The 20,313-nt window shown below is 51.3% G+C and overlaps 1 non-coding gene across 1 annotated transcript; it reads right to left on the reverse strand.

The window, feature by feature from the left end:
• Positions 1–20,028: 20,028 nt before the first annotated feature.
• Positions 20,029–20,153, reverse strand: LOC127673416 (small nucleolar RNA SNORA40). The gene has a single exon (XR_007975155.1). It is a non-coding gene; the product is annotated as a small nucleolar RNA SNORA40 (small nucleolar RNA).
• Between the last annotated feature and the right edge of the window lie 160 nt (positions 20,154–20,313).

Below are 20,313 nucleotides of genomic sequence, written 5' to 3' on the forward strand. Positions count from 1 at the left end.
TAAAGCAAGTGTTTAAAGAAGAGTCTTAGGGTTTTTTTTTCCTTCTTCCTGATATGTGTGTGTGGGGGAGGGGCAGATCTTCTGGGTTTCATCTGGGAGTCATGGAGGGAACAGCTTGTGCCCCTTTCTGGGCAGAACAATCTTCCCAGGATTGATCCTCCCCATCCCTTGCCCTCTTCCAACTGGGGTGGGGCCAGGTCCACCTCTGCCAGAGGCTGTGGCCACACAGACCCAGGACCAGGCCTCGGGGGTTAGACTACCTCAGGCCTAAGAGCAACAGGTGGGGTCCTCCAGGAGGCTGACCACTGGGTGCTTGGTTCCACTGTTCTTCAGGAGGAGTGAGGTCACTGCAGGCGGCCATGGGGACGGTGAGAGGGCCTGGCTTACCTCAGCTCACACACTCAAGGACTCCTGATAAGCCCTGGGAGGCATAACCTGTACTCCGTGTCCTGCTGGGGTACTGACAGAATGGAGAGAGGGCTTGAGGCTTGGTGGTGGATATGCTTGCTAGGGACCTGAGCTAAATCCAGAATACTCCCCTCTCTGGCTAAGACACGCCCTCTTTGTCCATCTCTGTGGAAGAACTGCGAACACCACCCGTTTCTTCTTCCAGCTGCAGCACCACCCCTCTTACTGAAGTGATAAATCCCATAACCCGAACACCTATGCACTCGAATGGCCAGGAAAGGGGACCGCTCCCTTTGCTCTTTGGCCCAGAGTGGCGAGCACCCACTTCGTCATACGGGAAGCTCTCAGATGGATCCCTAGTCACACATACACCGTCCCCCCCGGCCCCCCCCCGCCACTCTTCAGTATCTCAGAGGTCAAAGGTCTCTTGTCTGTTTTTATTTCTGGGGTTCCCGGGCTCACACTCATTTTGCCAGCTTCCGAGAGGAGCGCGGAGCGGCTCGACCATGTCGCCGTCCAGAAGGGCGAGGCGGGCTGCCGCGCTCTGCCTGCTGGCTCTCATCCTGGGCCCCCTGCCCCAGCACCCTGCAGCAGGTGAGTACCGTCCCAGCCCTGCCACCTGAGCACCTTGCCCACAAGCCTGCATCCCAGACCTGCCAGGCCAGGGCAGAGCTCCCTCCTCTGTCAAGGGATGCCAAGACAACTTCCACCGGGCGCTCAACCTCAGCCTCCCCTGAACATCTTTCCTTTCCTCAAATGAGCTGGGGGGTGAGGGTCGGGGGGTGGGAAAGACCAGTTTGTCTTTCGGGGCTGTCACCCGGGAGTGACAGTAACAGGTGTCCGTTGACGTGGCTGCTTGGATTAAACACAATCCTCCCTTTGACGTGTGGTAGACGAGCAGCCACGCTACACTGAGCCTGTGTTTATCTTCTGAGTGTCCCCGTCCAACTCTTATCTCCCATCGCAGCCCAGTGCCCCCAAGATCTTGGTGTGTGAGGAGAGGGTGGAAGAGAAAGTTGCATCATGATACAGACCAGGCTGACCTAAAATGTGACCCATTCTTATCCTCCTGCCTCAGCCTGACAAAGACTGGGATGGTGCACTTGGTTTTGTAGGTCTTCAAACAACTCAAGACCCTGCCTGCTCCTTCTCTAACGTCTCTCCTGGTCATCATCCTCGTTTTCTTCTTCTTCTTCTTCTTCTTCTTCTTCTTCTTCTTCTTCTTCTTCTTCTTCTTCTTCTTCTTCTTCTTCTTCTTCTTCTTCTTCTTCTTCCTCCTCCTCCTCCTCCTCCTCCTCCTCCTCCTCTTCCTCCTCTTCCTCCTCCTTCTCCTCCTTCTCCTCTTCTTTTTCTTCTTCTACTTTTCTTTTTCCTTCCCTCCCTCTCCTTACCTTTTCTCCTCCCCCTCTCCTTCTCTCCCTCTCTCTGTCCCCCCTCCCTACCACTCTCCCTTTCCCTCCCCATCCTCAGAATCCCTCCCACTCCTTCCTTACAAGCAGAGGAAGCCTCAGGACCACAGCAGGGTAGAGTGCCTGAAGCGCCCGTCTATGACTTCCTCATGAAGTAGCCAGGGTCAGAGTCGTCTCAACCCCCTCTCTGGTCTGTTTCCTCTTCTGAAAAGACAAGGGTTGGTCCATGCGGTGTGGGGAAAACCTATGATACCTGATACTCAGGAAGTTCAAGACCTGCTATAGAATGAGTTCAAGGGCTGGACAGGGCTGGCGCACGCCTTTAATCCCAGCACTTGAGAGGCAGAGGCAGGCAGATTTCTGAGTTCAGCCAGCCTGAGCTAGAGTGAGTTCCAGGACAGCCAGGGTTACACAGAGAAACCCTGTCTCAAAAGAACCAAACAGAGAGAGAGAGAGAGAGAGAGAGAGAGAGTTAGTTCAAGGCCAGCCTCAGCAAATTAATGAGATCCTGTCTCAAAATAAAAAGTAAAAATAGAGTTGGGAGTAGGGTGGGGCAGCATAAGCCTTTAGGACTTGGGAGGCAGAGGCAAGTGGATCTCTATGAGTTCAAGGCCAGCCTGCTCTAGAGAGTGAGTCCCAGCACAGCTGGGCTACAGAGACTCTGTCTCAGATAGATAGATAGATAGATAGATAGATAGATAGATAGATAGGTAAAACAATAAAAGAGGCCTGGAGATGTAGGGGCAAAGCACTTGCCTAGAATTCTCCAGGGTGATACTTGGGGTGTGGCTCAGTCGCAGAGCCCCTTCGCAGGACCCTGAACCAGGGGCCAGGCAGGTATGACATGTCTCAGTGGTAGAGCGGTTGTGTGAAGCCCTAGGTGGGGATTTTGTTTTTATCTTAAAAGTTAATTTTGCTGATGTGTGTGTGTGTGTGTGTGTGATAAGGACACCCATAAAGACCAGAAGGGAATACTGGGTTCTTGGAGCTGAAGTTACAGGTGTGTGTGAACCTTCCTATACAAGATGCTGGGATCCGAATGTCCAGGCTCCCACAGAACAATAAACACTCTAAACCCACAGCCATCTCCCTGGTCTGCCCCCCACCCGGGAGGTTGGAATTTCTAAGGATCCATTCATCTTAGTTGCTTGGGACCCATTGGTTCGGAGGGCCAAGCTCATGAGACCAAGAGAGAGAACAGCTGTCCCCAGACTGCCCCTTCAGCTGGCCCTAGGGAAGGAAGGGAAACTGAGGCAGAAACAAAACCCACAGACTCCTTCCCCAACAACTCGACACCTTGGGGGGGGGGGGTCAGGGGTGACAGGAAGAGGACTGAGAGTCAGAAGCGGAATTCTCTGAGTCATCCGGGGACAGTATCCCACCATCATGAGGGCCTGCCTTGGAGTTTGTCCCTTCTCGGAACTCACTTTGCCAGGGACATTGACCCCTGGGCCATGGCCCCTACCCACTCTTCTCTAAAGAGGGCTTGGTGTGAAGGACAAAGGGGCAGGGCATCTGATCACAGTTCTTAGGAGGAATGGTTTAGGAGCCTGTTGGGTCTCTCTGTCTCTGTCTCTCTGTCTCTGTCTCTCTGTCTCTCTCTGTCTATCTGTCTCTCTCTGTCTCTCTGTCTCTCTGTCTCTCTCTGTCTCTCTGTCTCTCTGTCTCTCTGTCTCTCTGTCTCTCTCTCTGTCTCTCTGTCTCTCTCTGTCTCTCTGTCTCTCTGTCTCTCTGTCTCTCTCTGTCTCTCTGTCTCTCTCTGTCTCTCTGTCTCTCTGTCTCTCTGTCTCTGTCTCTCTGTCTCTCTCTCTCTGCATCTCCATTCCACTCTTTTATCACCCCCGTGGTCCACCCCACATGCTACGACCCATCCATCTTGCCTCAGTCTCCCCTTCTATAGAATGGAAGCTTCAAAATTCTTTCTTCTCTGTTGAAAGAGCCTGATCACAGTCCATCCCCATCTAGGTCGTTCTGGGTCCCAAACCCAGGGGCTCTTCAAGGCCATTGTCCTTGGCAATGACAGGATAGGGTGTAGCTACGGAAATAATTCCATGACCTTTTTTATGCCCTGTCTGGAAGATGCCCTCTTATCTCGCTCCTGTATCTGGATATATGAGATATCAGTGGGACACAATGTCCTCTGGGCTGGCCTGTTTCACCTTAACAATTACCTTCTTGTCCCCACACCCATGATGACAGTGACTAAGGCCTAGAGTTTCTGAGTGCCTTCGACCACCACCCCTCGCTGTTCCCGGGCAGTGCCCTTAATCTCTCTCCACCACTGTTCTGCTCCAGGGTTGCCATGACAACACCTCACAACCTGGAAGGCTTAGGCTTCTCTCCTCATAGTTGTGGCTGGGTGGATGAAGCAGGGTGCTTGTCTGTTGTTGTTGCTGTTGTGGGTTTTGCTGTTGTTGCTGTTGTGTTGGTGGTGGTGGTGGTTGTTGAATCAGAATAGGCTCTGTCGGTCCATCACATGGAATCCAGGGATCCAACTCAGGCCGTTTATTTGCTGAGCCATCTCACCTGCCCGCCTCGCTCATTTAGAAGGCAGCTCTGCAGGTTCTGTCCCGACCGAAACTCTAATGGCTGCTGGCAAATCTCTGACGTTTTGTGACCTCGTCTGCCTCTGCTTCCTTAGACCCCACAGCATCCTCTGCTTGTCTACATCAGCCTTGGGTCCACACCTTCCTAAGGGCACTGGGGGTACTGGGTCAGGGATCGTGTGCCTGATCTCATATGGACACAGTGCCTTACAAAAACTTTTGTCAAATATGGCTGCTGCCAGCAAAAATAAAACAAGAAGGACAGAGGTCTCTAAGGTGCTGGGGATATTCAACTGGAATAACAGGAAAAGATGAGGGGGGAGGGGCCAATGAGGTAGAGGGTCTTGGTCCTTCTTCCCTTGTTTCCCCACTACCACCTCCCTCCTCCCATCTCTCCCTCCCTCCCTTCCTTCTTCCCTCCTGAGGCACGGGTTCCAACTCAGCCTCCTGCAAGCTAGCCAAGCGCTCATTCTACCATTGAGGTGTAGCCCCAGCTCAAGGCTTTCTTTAAAATGGTAATTCCTGGGCTAGGGAGAATTTACCTGGCTCAGCAGATCAAAGCCCTTGCCAAGCCTGATGACCTGAGTTCGATTCCTGGGTCCTACATGGTAGAAGGAGAGAACTGTCTCCTGAAGTTGTCCTCTGCTTCCGCCCATGTGCGGTGGCACACAAGATCTTCCATAGATGGATGGATGGACAGGTGGATAATGAATCAGATAGGTGGATGGATGGATAGATAGATAATAAATCAGATGGATGGGTAGATAGATAATAAATCAGTGTGACAAAGATTATAATAACTGCTGTTGGCCAGAAATAACACTGGGGAAGGCTAGCTGGTGGGGAAGAGGCAGAAGGGACCTCAGTCATTTCTGTCAGGTCCATGTCTTGTCCCAGCCTTGTCCTCTGTCTTGTTTGGCCTTTTCCTGCCTCTCTTAAATTCTAAAATCCTCTTTTAGCCTCAGCCTGGGCAATCTGTTCCTTAATAATTGGTCAAGATTTAAAGTGCAAAATAAACCAATAAAATGAACCACAAGATCAGAATTGGCTGACTTGTAACCACTGCGAAGTCTGACGCAGGAAGGGAGTGAACTGGAGGTCTCTCACTGGGCTGCCCAGTGAAACGTGGTCTCAACGAACAGAAATAGACCTCCCGACAAAAGCAAATGAAAGAGGGGCTTACACCCGGGCACATAGTCGCTGTGTGCATTACAGGCTGTGACCTGTAAATGAGGGAGGGAGAGAGAGAGGGGGAGGGAGGGAGTGAGAGCAAGAGAGAGAGGTTTCTGAGTTTTGATCACCTTGCTTATCTTATTATTGTATCGTCCAATTCCACTCATTTTCTTGAAAATTTCGTGAGTTTGTTTTTCTCTACAGCTGAATAATATTCCATAAGACACACATGCACATATATCAGCAGCTGTAAGTGTGGATATGACATTTAAAAAGCTCATTTTTTTCCACTTTCAATCTGTTCTAGTGTGTGTGTGTGTGTGTGTGTGTGTGTGTGTGTGTGTTTGTGCGCACACTCATGAAGTGCAGAAAAACTGTAATTGAGAGTCAAAGAGTAAAACCCTAAGCGAAGCTCGGTGGCTTCAGAATGGCGACTCTGACAGGTACAGATGTTCACTGAGATACACAGCGTTAGGACCTGCCAGGTGTTTGTGTGGTTTCTTTAACACTGGCTGCGTGATGTTTTTGTTTGTGAGTTCTTTACAAATATGGTGACTTTATTGGGGGGGGGGGGGGGAAACAAAACAAAACAAAGGAAGAAACAACGCACAGCAGGGGCAGGGAGACAGCTGAGTGCTGAAGTGCTGGTCTTGTAGGCCCAATGACTTAGCTTGATTCCCAGAACCCACAGAAAAAAAAGGGAGGAGGCTGGGGAGAGCTCAGTGGACAAGAGCGCCCCCATCCGGAGGCTCACAGCGCCGTAACTGCAGCTGCAAGGGGATCTACCGCCCTCTTCTGGCCTCCTTGGGTACCTGGACAAACATGGACACAGTTACAGCCACATACACAGAAATAGAAAAAAGTCAGGCTTGGTGGTGCACATTTATAACCAGGAAGTTAGAGACATGAGGACCCTTAGGCTCTCTGACTGTCAGCCTAGCCTGTCTTGGTTAGTTTAGGCCAACGGGAGATCCTGTCTCAAAACACACACACACACACACACACACACACGGGCTTGTACATATATATGAACACATACATATGCATCACACACACACACACACACGCGCGCGCGTGCGCTTGTACATATATATGAACACATACATATGCATCACACACACACACACATCCTTCAAAAAGCAGAACCAACATGAAGATCTCTAGAGAAATGACCTCACACACACACACACACACACATCCTTCAAAAAGCAGAACCAACATGAAGATCTCTAGAGAAATGACTGACAGCCTGGTGTGTTTTTTGGTGTCCCCCCGCCTGTCCCCAGCCTGGCCCACTCTCTTTCCTCCACCTTCCTGTCCCCCTTGCCCCAGATGAAACATCCTTAAGCCCTTCCCACGGCTTGGGACATGGCTAGGTCAGGGTTACTGAGAATTGGCACAGGAGTCACCCAGCCTGGTCCCTGAGTCAGTGCGGGGCCCAGCTCCCTTGTACGTGTCAGGCAGGGACAAACTGGGTGGTTCTAGAGACACCTGTTGTGGGCCTGGACCTTTGGTCCATCACTGTTATATAAACCAGCTAGTTCTGGGAGCCAGTGGGCCATCTTTCCTGCCTCACCCCTGACCTGAAAGACCTCAGCGAGCCCATGGTCCTCAGATGACAGGCCTCGAGCCACTCACCTGGCCCCAGACGCACCATGTAATCAAGGTTGGCCATGGACTTAAGACACCAGCCTCCACCTCCCAAGTGCTGGGACAGCAGGGGACCGAACTCAGGTTGTAAGGCTTGGAGGCAATCATCTTCACCTAATAAACCATCTCGCCAGCTCCTAATCTGTTTCTTTTTGAGTGAGTTTTAATTGTTTGTCTTTCAAGAAATCTGTTCATTTAGTCTGAGTTGTGAAACATACTGAAGACAGTTGCATATGAAATCGCCTTTTAATAGCTACAGAATAGGAGCATTTTGGACATTCCCTTCACGCGTTTTATGTTGGGAGTGAGGCGAACTTCTTGAACAAGTGAACCTAGAGTTATTTTGTGTTTTGTAATGCTGTGGACATTGTTTTTGACATATCTTTTGGTTCCTTTACTTTTCTTGAATTCAAATGACCCGTGCATTATGCTGCTTAAAGTTGTTCAAAAGGATTCTTATCACAAATAATTTTTTGTTCAGGGATGAAGATTGGACTTTGGAGGGCTTAGCACAAACTTGGCAAGCACTTTCTCTCCCCGAGCCCCGCCCCAGCCCCACCCTGGGGGATTCTAGGCAGGGGCTCTACCACTGAGTTATAGCCTCCATCCCCATTCTCTTCCCTAAACTCTTCTAATTTTTATTTTCAGATAGAGTCTCAGTAAATTGCCCAGGCTGGCTTTGAACTTGTTATGCAGAGGAACAGACCTCAGTTTGTTTGTGATCCTTCTCCCTCAACCCTTGTGTATTGAGGATCTCAGGCCTGAGTCACCATGTCATTCTGCCATCCGTTCCCTCTAATGACACAGTCATCGTGTGTCCTTTCTCCGGTGCCCCATGAGCTGCAGGCTTCTCCAGCCTGACCCCCGGGAGCAGCAGTGTCCCGTCTGACAGCCAGCTTCTGCTCCTTCTCATCTTCTCTTACAGTCTCTCTAGCCTCAAGAACTTTGTTCAGAGTCACACACTGGCCTGTTCCAGGCTTAATCATCCCACAGGAGAGGCCGGGGCAGGTCGCTGCGGTCTCTGCATCTCTGTCCCAGTCAAGGTTACGCTTGCTGTGCCGAAACACCATAACCAAAGAAAGGAAAGGGTTAATTCGGTTCATGCTTCCAAATCACGGTCCATCATTCAAGAAAGCCAGGACAGGACCTCGAGCAGGGCAGGAACCTGGAGGCAGGAGCTCATGCAGAGGCCGTGCAGGGCTGCTGCTTACTGGCTTGCTTCCCCTGGCTTCCCCTGTCTGCTTTCTTAGAGAACCCAGGACCACCAGCCCAGGGATGGCGCCACCCACAATGGGTTGTGCCCACCCACATCAGACTCTAAGTTAGAAAATGCCCTAGGGGTTTGCCTACAGCCTGATCTTACGGAGGCTTCTTCTCAATTGAGGCTCCCTCTCCTCCAGTGACTTAACCAGCTTGGGTCAAGTCAAGTCGACATAACACTAGCCAGCACCCACTCTGCTAGCAAAGCTCTGCACCGTGAACTTTGGGGGCCTCCATTTCTTGAGTGTCTCATCTCAGCATCTCCGAGAGTCCTCCAGCTGCCTTTGCCTCTCCTCATTGCTTCCAGAATATCCGGTCAGGCCAATGAGCTTCGCATCGACCAACAATCATTTTCCCTTTCCGTCTGGTATGCAGTGCACTGAAACATTACTTTCAGGGACAGGGACAGGGTAGCCATGTAAAGCGTCCACAACATGAACTCGAGTTCAAAGCCGGTCCCCATGGAAAAGCCAGGCACAGCGACGTGCGTCTGTAACCCCAGCATCGAGGATGCAGACAGGCAGGTCCCCGGGTGTCCTGGTCACCCAGCCCAGCCACCCAGCAAGCCCCAGGGAGAGCCCGCCTCAGCAAACAAGTGAGCGGCTCCTGGGAAAGGACGCTGGAGCTTAACCTCTGGCGTTGACACGCATGTGCGCTGCACACACGTGTGCGTCTACGCTCACACACGTGGGAATGATTTCCCCTGTCTCAGGCACTGCTGTGTGCTTCTGCGGGTGTCTTAGCTATTTTTACATCGCTGTGCCTTTGGCTGGCTCCGCGCCCTGTCTGCAGCTCTTCCCGGCCACGCCCCACAGCTCTGACATTCCCAACGTCTTGGGGTCTCCAGCGGAACCCAAGCTCCATCGTCAGCCTCCCCTAACCCAGAGGAACATTCCGCACGCTTTCACTCTGGGATTTTTCGTGACTCCCACGCCAGAACCACTCGGCTAATGCTGCCAAGTTCCATTTCCTACTTGGGGCGCGACCCGGTCCTTGTCCATGAATTACATTGCATAATTACATTTATTGTTGCTCTTTAACTCTTGAGACAGCCCGGGGCATACAGGTATATAAAATAGATCTACGAATCAAACATTAACTCGCAGTAAGTCGTAAAGAAATTAACAGCAAAACAATTATCCGTATAATGCATAGTTTTGCAATTTATTGAAAATGAAAGCAAATTTACCTGCCAACGAAATGGGTGTGCTTGTGTGTCTAACATGATAGAACTTTAAGATGTATGAACTTGACGCTAGTTTAATAGAGAAATATCAAATCTTTGCTTTCCATAACTAAACCACTATTTCCCCCAAGAACGCAATCATATTTATACATGCTTTTATAGATATGTTTGTGTGTGCGCACATACGTGCACTGTAGGTGGAAGGTGGTGGTGTCTGCCTCAATTACTCACCAACCTTTTATTTATTTATTTTTTTGAGACCAGGTCTTACTATGTAGCCCTACCAGGCCTTGTAGTCAGGGGTCCACCTCTGTTTAATCCCTGCCCCTGTAGCAATTAAATATGTGCACCACCATAACTGGCCTCCATCTTGTTTTGGAGAGAGAGTCTCTTATTGAACCTGGAACACAATGATTTTGTTGGATTGGTTGGCTGGCCCCAGGAACCTGGGCAGTGACTAGAGTCATATTAGTTTTTCATGTTGGGGATTAAACTTGGGTCCTCAGCATTTATATCACCCAAGATATCTCCAAGCTCCAAAAGCATTATGAGTGTGTGTGTGTGTGTGTGTGTATAATTTTATAATTATTATAATTAAGCGATTATATTATACAACAGGAACCAGCGCCACAACAGACACCAGTGTCACTTCTGTCACCAGCGCCACTCCTGACACCGGTTCCACAACAGAAACCACTGTCACTTCTGTCACCAGCGCCACTCCTGACACCAGTGCCACAACAGAAACCAGCGCCACAACAGAAACCAGCGCCACAACAGAAACCAGTGTCACTTCTGTCACCAGTGCCACAACAGAAACCAGTGTCACTTCTGTCACCAGCACCACTCCTGACACCAGCGCCACAACAGAAACCACTGTCACTTCTGTCACCAGCACCACTCCTGACACCAGTGCCACAACAGAAACCAGCGCCACAACAGAAACCAGTGTCACTTCTGTCACCAGCACCACCACTGACACCAGCGCCACAACAGAAACCAGTGTCACTTCTGTCACCAGCACCACTCCTGACACCAGTGCCACAACAGAAACCAGCGCCACAACAGAAACCAGTGTCACTTCTGTCACCAGCACCACTGTTGACACCAGTGCCACAACAGAAACCAGCGTCACTTCTGTCACCAGCGCCACTCCTGACACCAGCACCACTCCTGACACCAGTGCCACAACAGAAACCAGTGTCACTTCTGTCACCAGCACCACTCCTGACACCAGTGCCACAACAGAAACCACTGTCACTTCTGTCACCAGCGCCACTCCTGACACCAGCGCCACAACAGAAACCAGTGCCACTTCTGTCACCAGCGCCACTCCTGACACCAGTGCCACAACAGAAACCAGCGCCACAACAGAAACCACTGTCACTTCTGTCACCAGCACCACTCCTGACACCAGTGCCACAACAGAAACCAGCGCCACAACAGAAACCAGTGTCACTTCTGTCACCAGCACCACTCCTGACACCAGTGCCACAACAGAAACCAGCGCCACAACAGAAACCAGTGTCACTTCTGTCACCAGCGCCACAACAGAAACCAGTGTCACTTCTGTCACCAGCACCACTCCTGACACCAGCGCCACAACAGAAACCACTGTCACTTCTGTCACCAGCGCCACTCCTGACACCAGTGCCACAACAGAAACCAGCGCCACAACAGAAACCAGTGTCACTTCTGTCACCAGCACCACTCCTGACACCAGTGCCACAACAGAAACCAGTGTCACAACAGAAACCAGTGTCACTTCTGTCACCAGCGCCACTCCTGACACCAGCGCCACAACAGAAACCAGTGTCACTTCTGTCACCAGCACCACTCCTGACACCAGTGCCACAACAGAAACCACTGTCACTTCTGACACCAGCGCCACTCCTGACACCAGTGCCACAACAGAAACCAGTGTCACTTCTGTCACCAGCGCCACTCCTGACACCAGTGCCACAACAGAAACCACTGTCACTTCTGTCACCAGCGCCACTCCTGACACCAGTGCCACAACAGAAACCAGTGTCACTTCTGTCACCAGCGCCACTCCTGACACCAGTGCCACAACAGAAACCAGTGTCACTTCTGTCACCAGCACCACTCCTGACACCAGTGCCACAACAGAAACCAGCGCCACAACAGAAACCAGTGTCACTTCTGTCACCAGTGCCACAACAGAAACCAGTGTCACTTCTGTCACCAGCGCCACTCCTGACACCAGTGCCACAACAGAAACCAGTGTCACTTCTGTCACCAGCACCACTCCTGACACCAGTGCCACAACAGAAACCAGCGCCACAACAGAAACCAGTGTCACTTCTGTCACCAGTGCCACAACAGAAACCAGTGTCACTTCTGTCACCAGCACCACTCCTGACACCAGCGCCACAACAGAAACCAGTGCCACTTCTGTTACCAGCGCCACAACAGAAACCAGTGTCACTTCTGTCACCAGCGCCACTCCTGACACCAGTGCCACAACAGAAACCAGTGTCACTTCTGTCACCAGCACCACTCCTGACACCAGTGCCACAACAGAAACCAGCGCCACAACAGAAACCAGTGTCACTTCTGTTACCAGCGCCACAACAGAATCCAGTGTCACTTCTTTCACCAGCGCCACTCCTGACACCAGTGCCACAACAGAAACCAGCGCCACAACAGAAACCAGTGTCACTTCTGTCACCAGCACCACTCCTGACACCAGCGCCACAATAGAAACCAGTGTCACTTCTGTCACCAGCGCCACTCCTGACACCAGCGCCACAATAGAAACCAGTGTCACTTCTGTCACCAGCACCACTCCTGACACCAGCGCCACAACAGAAACCAGTGTCACTTCTGTCACCAGCGCCACTCCTGACACCAGTGCCACAACAGAAACCAGCGCCACAACAGAAACCAGTGTCACTTCTGTCACCAGCACCACTCCTGACACCAGTGCCACAACAGAAACCAGCGCTACAACAGAAACCAGTGTCACTTCTGTCACCAGCACCACTCCTGACACCAGCGCCACAGCAGAAACCAGTGTCACTTCTGTCACCAGCGCCACAACAGAAACCAGTGTCACTTCTTTCACCAGTGCCACTCCTGACACCAGTGCCACAACAGAAACCAGCGCCACAACAGAAACCAGTGTCACTTCTGTCACCAGCGCCACTCCTGACACCAGTGCCACAACAGAAACCAGTGTCACTTCTGTCACCAGCACCACTCCTGACACTAGTGCCACAACAGAAACCAGTGTCACTTCTGTCACCAGCGCCACTCCTGACACCAGCGCCACAACAGAAACCACTGTCACTTCAGTCACCAGCGCCACTCCTGACACCAGTGCCACAACAGAAAATAGTGCCACAACAGAAACCAGTGTCACTTCTGTCACCAGCGCCACTCCTGACACCAGCGCCACAACTGAAACCAGTGTCACTTCTGTCACCAGCGCCACTCCTGACACTAGTGCCACAACAGAAACCAGTGTCACTTCTGTCACCAGCACCACTCCTGACACCAGTGCCACAACAGAAACTAGTGTCACTTCTGTCACCAGCGCAACTCCTGACACCAGCGCCACAACTGAAACCAGTGTCACTTCTGTCACCAGCACCACTCCTGACACTAGTGCCACAACAGAAACCAGTGTCACTTCTGTCACCAGCGCCACTCCTGACACCAGCGCCACAACAGAAACCACTGTCACTTCAGTCACCAGCGCCACTCCTGACACCAGTGCCACAACAGAAAACAGTGCCACAACAGAAACCAGTGTCACTTCTGTCACCAGCGCCACTCCTGACACCAGCGCCACAACTGAAACCAGTGTCACTTCTGTCACCAGTGCCACAACAGAAACCAGTGTCACTTCTGTCACCAGCACCACTCCTGACACCAGCGCCACAACAGAAACCAGTGCCACTTCTGTTACCAGCGCCACAACAGAAACCAGTGTCACTTCTGTCACCAGCGCCACTCCTGACACCAGTGCCACAACAGAAACCAGTGTCACTTCTGTCACCAGCACCACTCCTGACACCAGTGCCACAACAGAAACCAGCGCCACAACAGAAACCAGTGTCACTTCTGTTACCAGCGCCACAACAGAATCCAGTGTCACTTCTTTCACCAGCGCCACTCCTGACACCAGTGCCACAACAGAAACCAGCGCCACAACAGAAACCAGTGTCACTTCTGTCACCAGCACCACTCCTGACACCAGCGCCACAATAGAAACCAGTGTCACTTCTGTCACCAGCGCCACTCCTGACACCAGCGCCACAATAGAAACCAGTGTCACTTCTGTCACCAGCACCACTCCTGACACCAGCGCCACAACAGAAACCAGTGTCACTTCTGTCACCAGCGCCACTCCTGACACCAGTGCCATAACAGAAACCAGCGCCACAACAGAAACCAGTGTCACTTCTGTCACCAGCACCACTCCTGACACCAGTGCCACAACAGAAACCAGCGCTACAACAGAAACCAGTGTCACTTCTGTCACCAGCACCACTCCTGACACCAGCGCCACAGCAGAAACCAGTGTCACTTCTGTCACCAGCGCCACAACAGAAACCAGTGTCACTTCTTTCACCAGTGCCACTCCTGACACCAGTGCCACAACAGAAACCAGCGCCACAACAGAAACCAGTGTCACTTCTGTCACCAGCGCCACTCCTGACACCAGTGCCACAACAGAAACCAGTGTCACTTCTGTCACCAGCACCACTCCTGACACTAGTGCCACAACAGAAACCAGTGTCACTTCTGTCACCAGCGCCACTCCTGACACCAGCGCCACAACAGAAACCACTGTCACTTCAGTCACCAGCGCCACTCCTGACACCAGTGCCACAACAGAAAATAGTGCCACAACAGAAACCAGTGTCACTTCTGTCACCAGCGCCACTCCTGACACCAGCGCCACAACTGAAACCAGTGTCACTTCTGTCACCAGCGCCACTCCTGACACTAGTGCCACAACAGAAACCAGTGTCACTTCTGTCACCAGCACCACTCCTGACACCAGTGCCACAACAGAAACTAGTGTCACTTCTGTCACCAGCGCCACTCCTGACACCAGCGCCACAACTGAAACCAGTGTCACTTCTGTCACCAGCACCACTCCTGACACTAGTGCCACAACAGAAACCAGTGTCACTTCTGTCACCAGCGCCACTCCTGACACCAGCGCCACAACAGAAACCACTGTCACTTCAGTCACCAGCGCCACTCCTGACACCAGTGCCACAACAGAAAACAGTGCCACAACAGAAACCAGTGTCACTTCTGTCACCAGCGCCACTCCTGACACCAGCGCCACAACTGAAACCAGTGTCACTTCTGTCACCAGCGCCACTCCTGACACTAGTGCCACAACAGAAACCAGTGTCACTTCTGTCACCAGCACCACTCCTGACACCAGTGCCACAACAGAAACTAGTGTCACTTCTGTCACCAGCGCCACTCCTGACACCAGCGCCACAACAGAAACCACTGTCACTTCTGTCACCAGTGCCACTCCTGACACCAGTGCCACAACAGAAACCAGCGCCACAACAGAAACCAGTGTCACTTCTGTCACCAGCACCACTCCTGACACCAGCGCCACAACAGAAACCAGTGTCACTTCTGTCACCAGCGCCACTCCTGACACTAGTGCCACAACAGAAACCAGTGTCACTTCTGTCACCAGCGCCACTCCTGACACCAGCGCCACAACAGAAACCACTGTCACTTCTGTCACCAGTGCCACTCCTGACACCAGTGCCACAACAGAAACCAGCACCACAACAGAAACCAGTGTCACTTCTGTCACCAGCACCACTCCTGACACCAGCGCCACAACAGAAACCAGTGTCACAACAGAAACCAGTGTCACTTCTGTCACCAGCGCCACTCCTGACACTAGTGCCACAACAGAAACCAGTGTCACTTCTGTCACCAACCCCACTCCTGACACCAGCGCAACAACAGAAACCAGTGTCACTTCTGTCACTAGCACCACAACAGAAACCAGTGCCACTCCTCACACTAGCGCCACAACAGAAACCAGTGTCACTTCTGTCACCAGCGCCACTCCTGACACCAGTGCCACAACAGAAACCAGTGTCACTTCTGTCACCAGCGCCACTCCTGACACTAGTGCCACAACAGAAACCAGTGTCACTTCTGTCACCAGCGCCACTCCTGACACCAGTGCCACAACAGAAACCAGCGCCACAACAGAAACCATTGTCACTTCTGTCACCAGCACCACTCCTGACACCAGTGCCACAACAGAAACCAGTGTCACTTCTGTCACCAGTGCCACAACAGAAACCAGTGTCACTTCTGTCACCAGCACCACTCCTGACACCAGTGCCACAACAGAAACCAGTGTCACTTCTGTCACCAGCACCACTCCTGACACCAGTGCCACAACAGAAACCAGTGTCACTTCTGTCACCAGTGCCACAACAGAAACCAGTGTCACTTCTGTCACCAGCACCACTCCTGACACCAGTGCCACAACAGAAACCAGTGTCACTTCTGTCACCAGCGCCACTCCTGACACTAGTGCCACAACAGAAACCAGTGTCACTTCTGTCACCAGCGCCACTCCTGACACCAGCGCCACAACAGAAACCACTGTCACTTCTGTCACCAGCGCCACTCCTGACACCAGTGCCACAACAGAAACCAGCGCCACAACAGAAACCATTGTCACTTCTGTCACCAGCACCACTCCTGACACCAGCGCCACAACAGAAACCACTGTCACTTCTGTCACCAGCACCACTCCTGACACCAGTGCCACAACAGAAACTAGTGTCACTTCTGTCACCAGCGCCACTCCTGACACCAGCGCCACAACAGAAACCAGTGCCACTTCTGTGACCAGCGCCACAACAGAAACCAGTGTCACTTCTGTCACCAGCGCCACTCCTGACACCAGTGCCACAACAGAAACCAGCGCCACAACAGAAACCACTGTCACTTCTGTCACCAGCGCCACTCCTGACACCAGTGCCACAACAGAAACCAGCGCCACAACAGAAACCAGTGTCACTTCTGTCACCAGCGCCACTCCTGACACCAGTGCCACAACAGAAACCAGCGCCACAACAGAAACCATTGTCACTTCTGTCACCAGCACCACTCCTGACACCAGTGCCACAACAGAAACCAGTGTCACTTCTGTCACCAGTGCCACAACAGAAACCAGTGTCACTTCTGTCACCAGCGCCACTCCTGACACCAGTGCCACAACAGAAACCAGTGTCACTTCTGTCACCAGCACCACTCCTGACACCAGTGCCACAACAGAAACCAGTGCCACTTCTGTGACCAGCGCCACAACAGAAACCACTGTCACTTCTGTCACCAGCGCCACTCCTGACACCAGTGCCACAACAGAAACCAGCGCCACAACAGAAACCAGTGTCACTTCTGTCACCAGCACCACTCCTGACACCAGTGCCACAACAGAAACCAGTGTCACTTCTGTCACCAGCGCCACTCCTGACACCAGTGCCACAACAGAAACCACTGTCACTTCTGTCACCAGCGCCACTCCTGACACCAGTGCCACAACAGAAACCACTGTCTCCTCTGTCACCAGCGCCACTCCTGACACCAGCGCCACAACAGAAACCAGTGTCACTTCTGTCACCAGCGCCACTCCTGACACCAGTGCCACAACAGAAACCAGTGTCACTTCTGTCACCAGCACCACTCCTGACACCAGTGCCACAACAGAAACCAGCGCCACAACCAGTGTCACTTCTGTCACCAGTGCCACAACAGAAACCAGTGTCACTTCTGTCACCAGCGCCACTCCTGACACCAGTGCCACAACAGAAACCAGCGCCACAACCAGTGTCACTTCTGTCACCAGTGCCACAACAGAAACCAGTGTCACTTCTGTCACCAGCGCCAGTCCTGACACCAGTGCCACAACAGAAACCAGCGCCACAACAGAAACCAGTGTCACTTCTGTCACCAGCACCACTGTTGACACCAGCGCCACAGCAGAAACCAGTGCCACTTCTGTGACCAGCGCCACAACAGAAACCAGTGTCACTTCTGTCACCAGCGCCACTCCTGACACCAGTGCCACAACAGAAACCAGCGTCACCTCTGTCACAAGCACCACTCCTGACACCAGCGCCACAACAGAAACCAGTGTTACTTCTGTCACCAGCGCCACTCCTGACACCAGTGCCACAACAGAAACCAGCGCCACAACAGAAACCAGTGTCACTTCTGTCACCAGCACCACTTCTGACACCAGCGCCACAACAGAAACCAGTGTCACTTCTGTCACCAGTGCCACTCCTGACACCAGCGCCACAACAGAAACCACTGTCACTTCTGTCACCAGCGCCACTCCTGACACCAGTGCCACAACAGAAACCAGTGTCACAACAGAAACCAGTGTCACTTCTGTCACCAGCACCACTCCTGACACCAGTGCCACAACAGAAACCAGTGTCACTTCTGTCACCAGCGCCACTCCTGACACCAGCGCCACAACAGAAACCAGTGTCACTTCTGTCACCAGCACCACTCCTGACACCAGCACCACAACAGAAACTACTGTCACTTCTGTTACCAGCGCCACTCCTGACACCAGTGCCACAACAGAAACCAGTGTCACTTCTGTCACCAGCACCACTCCTGACACCAGTGCCACAACAGAAACCAGCGCCACAACAGAAACCAGTGTCACTTCTGTCACCAGTGCCACTACAGAAACCAGTGTCAGTTCTGTCACCAGCGCCACTCCTGTCAACAGTGCCACAACAGAAACCAGTGTCACTTCTGTCACCAGCGCCACTCCTGAATCTAGTCCCACTCCGGAACCCACCACCACTCTGGGACCCACCACCACTCCAGGTAAGTTTTTGTTTCCTTTTCTTCTCTGCTTTCTCTTTTGTTTTTCTGATTCAGCTCTACAGTGTCTGTATATTTCCCTTCTTTCCTGAGGGATATTCAATATTTTCTCTTCTTTCTACCTTTATTTGCCACAGGCATCCTTTTGCCAATTTTTCAATTCCTTTTTTCCCCAGTACTTTTTTCTCACTTGTCTTAGTTTTCTTTTTTTTCTTTCAATTCTCGCTTCCATATCTGCTAATATATTTTTTGTAATCTTATCTTTCTTCCTCCTCTTCCTCCTCTGCTCTGTTGTTTCCTCTTAATTCTGCAGCTACCTCAGTTTGTCTTTTTTGTTCTCATCTTCATATTATACTACATCAGTCCTATGTCTTTTCATTCACTGTGGTGAATGCCTCTTGCCAATATCTTGTCATTTCTACAGGATGTGTTCTTCACACACACACACACACACATCCACAAGCACACTCTCACACATACATTCCTTTACACATACACACTCTTACACACACTCACACACATACAGTCAGCTACACACTCATATACATACACACTTATACACAGTCACACACATACAGACATAACTCTTACACATACACTCATCAACACTCACACACACACACATTTAAAACTGCGCACAGTATCTTGTTTTTCTTGTTTTTCTCTTTGTGTCTCTCTCTCTTTCTTTTCTTTTCTAGAGAAATGGGAAATGAATGGGTTAAGGGGTTAAGTCATAGCCTGGCTTAACCTCCCCACTCCTGCCCAAATGTGGGCATTCCTCACCTCCCCTTATGTGGTTCCATCATCACCAGAATCAAAGAGGCATCCTATCCTAGGATCCTGTGCCCTTCAGATCTCCAGGTATCTGTGCCCATGAAGACCAGAAGAGGCCCTCAGACACCTTGGAGCCAGAATTATGTATGGAGTGACAGGCAATTATGAACTGCCCCAAACAGGAAGCAAAGTCAGGTCCACTGTCCCCACAGTGGTCATTCCATCTTCCCCTGAGCCTTCATTACCACACATCCCAGTCCAGACTACTTTGGATCAAATTATGCCTAGCAGCTCCCTGAGTGCCAGGCCTAGAGCCATCTGGATCCTTGGTGTTTGCCCAATTCACCACACAGGATATACACACCAATCCTTCAAATAAGCTGACAGCAACTAACAAAATCCCTATGACACAGTATCTGGTTTACAAAGGAAATCTGGTAGTTTCCACTCTGCAAAGCACCATATTCTTACCCTTTGAGGGGAATAGAATTTAAGCCAGGTTTTTGTATTTGTTCTCACGTGACACACAAGAAAAAGAAACATCCCCACTTTACAGAGTGGACCTAAAGGGGGGCAAGTCTAGTGACTACCTGATTGACAATGGTGGGAGGAAAATTGCCCAGGCCTGTATTGTCGACAGCCCAACTGTGTCTTTTTTAGTCACCTAACAGTCTGAAGCATGAGGCTTCTGGTGGCATTATAATCAATACCATCATTATCGTGCATTGTCTGTGGGTATGATATTCTTTCTTACATGCACCAAAACGCATATAACAAAGAGTTCTGGGTTGCAAAAGAGGATTTGTTCTTGCACCTGTTTTTAAGTCTTTGTCCACGAGTTCAACAAAAACCCATACAAGTGCTGCTCTCTGTCTTTTTTAATGCTATAATTTCATTAACTATTTTTTATCTGTGGTTTTTCAATCTTTGGTCCTATCATTGATACCTCGGTGTCGGTGGCTTTTCAAAAAGCCTGTAGCAATCACAAGTCTCCCGTCTTTCACGTCCATGTCTCTTTTATTTG

Source organism: Apodemus sylvaticus, chromosome 22, assembly GCF_947179515.1.
Source record: "Apodemus sylvaticus chromosome 22, mApoSyl1.1, whole genome shotgun sequence".
Taxonomy (NCBI): domain Eukaryota; kingdom Metazoa; phylum Chordata; class Mammalia; order Rodentia; family Muridae; genus Apodemus; species Apodemus sylvaticus.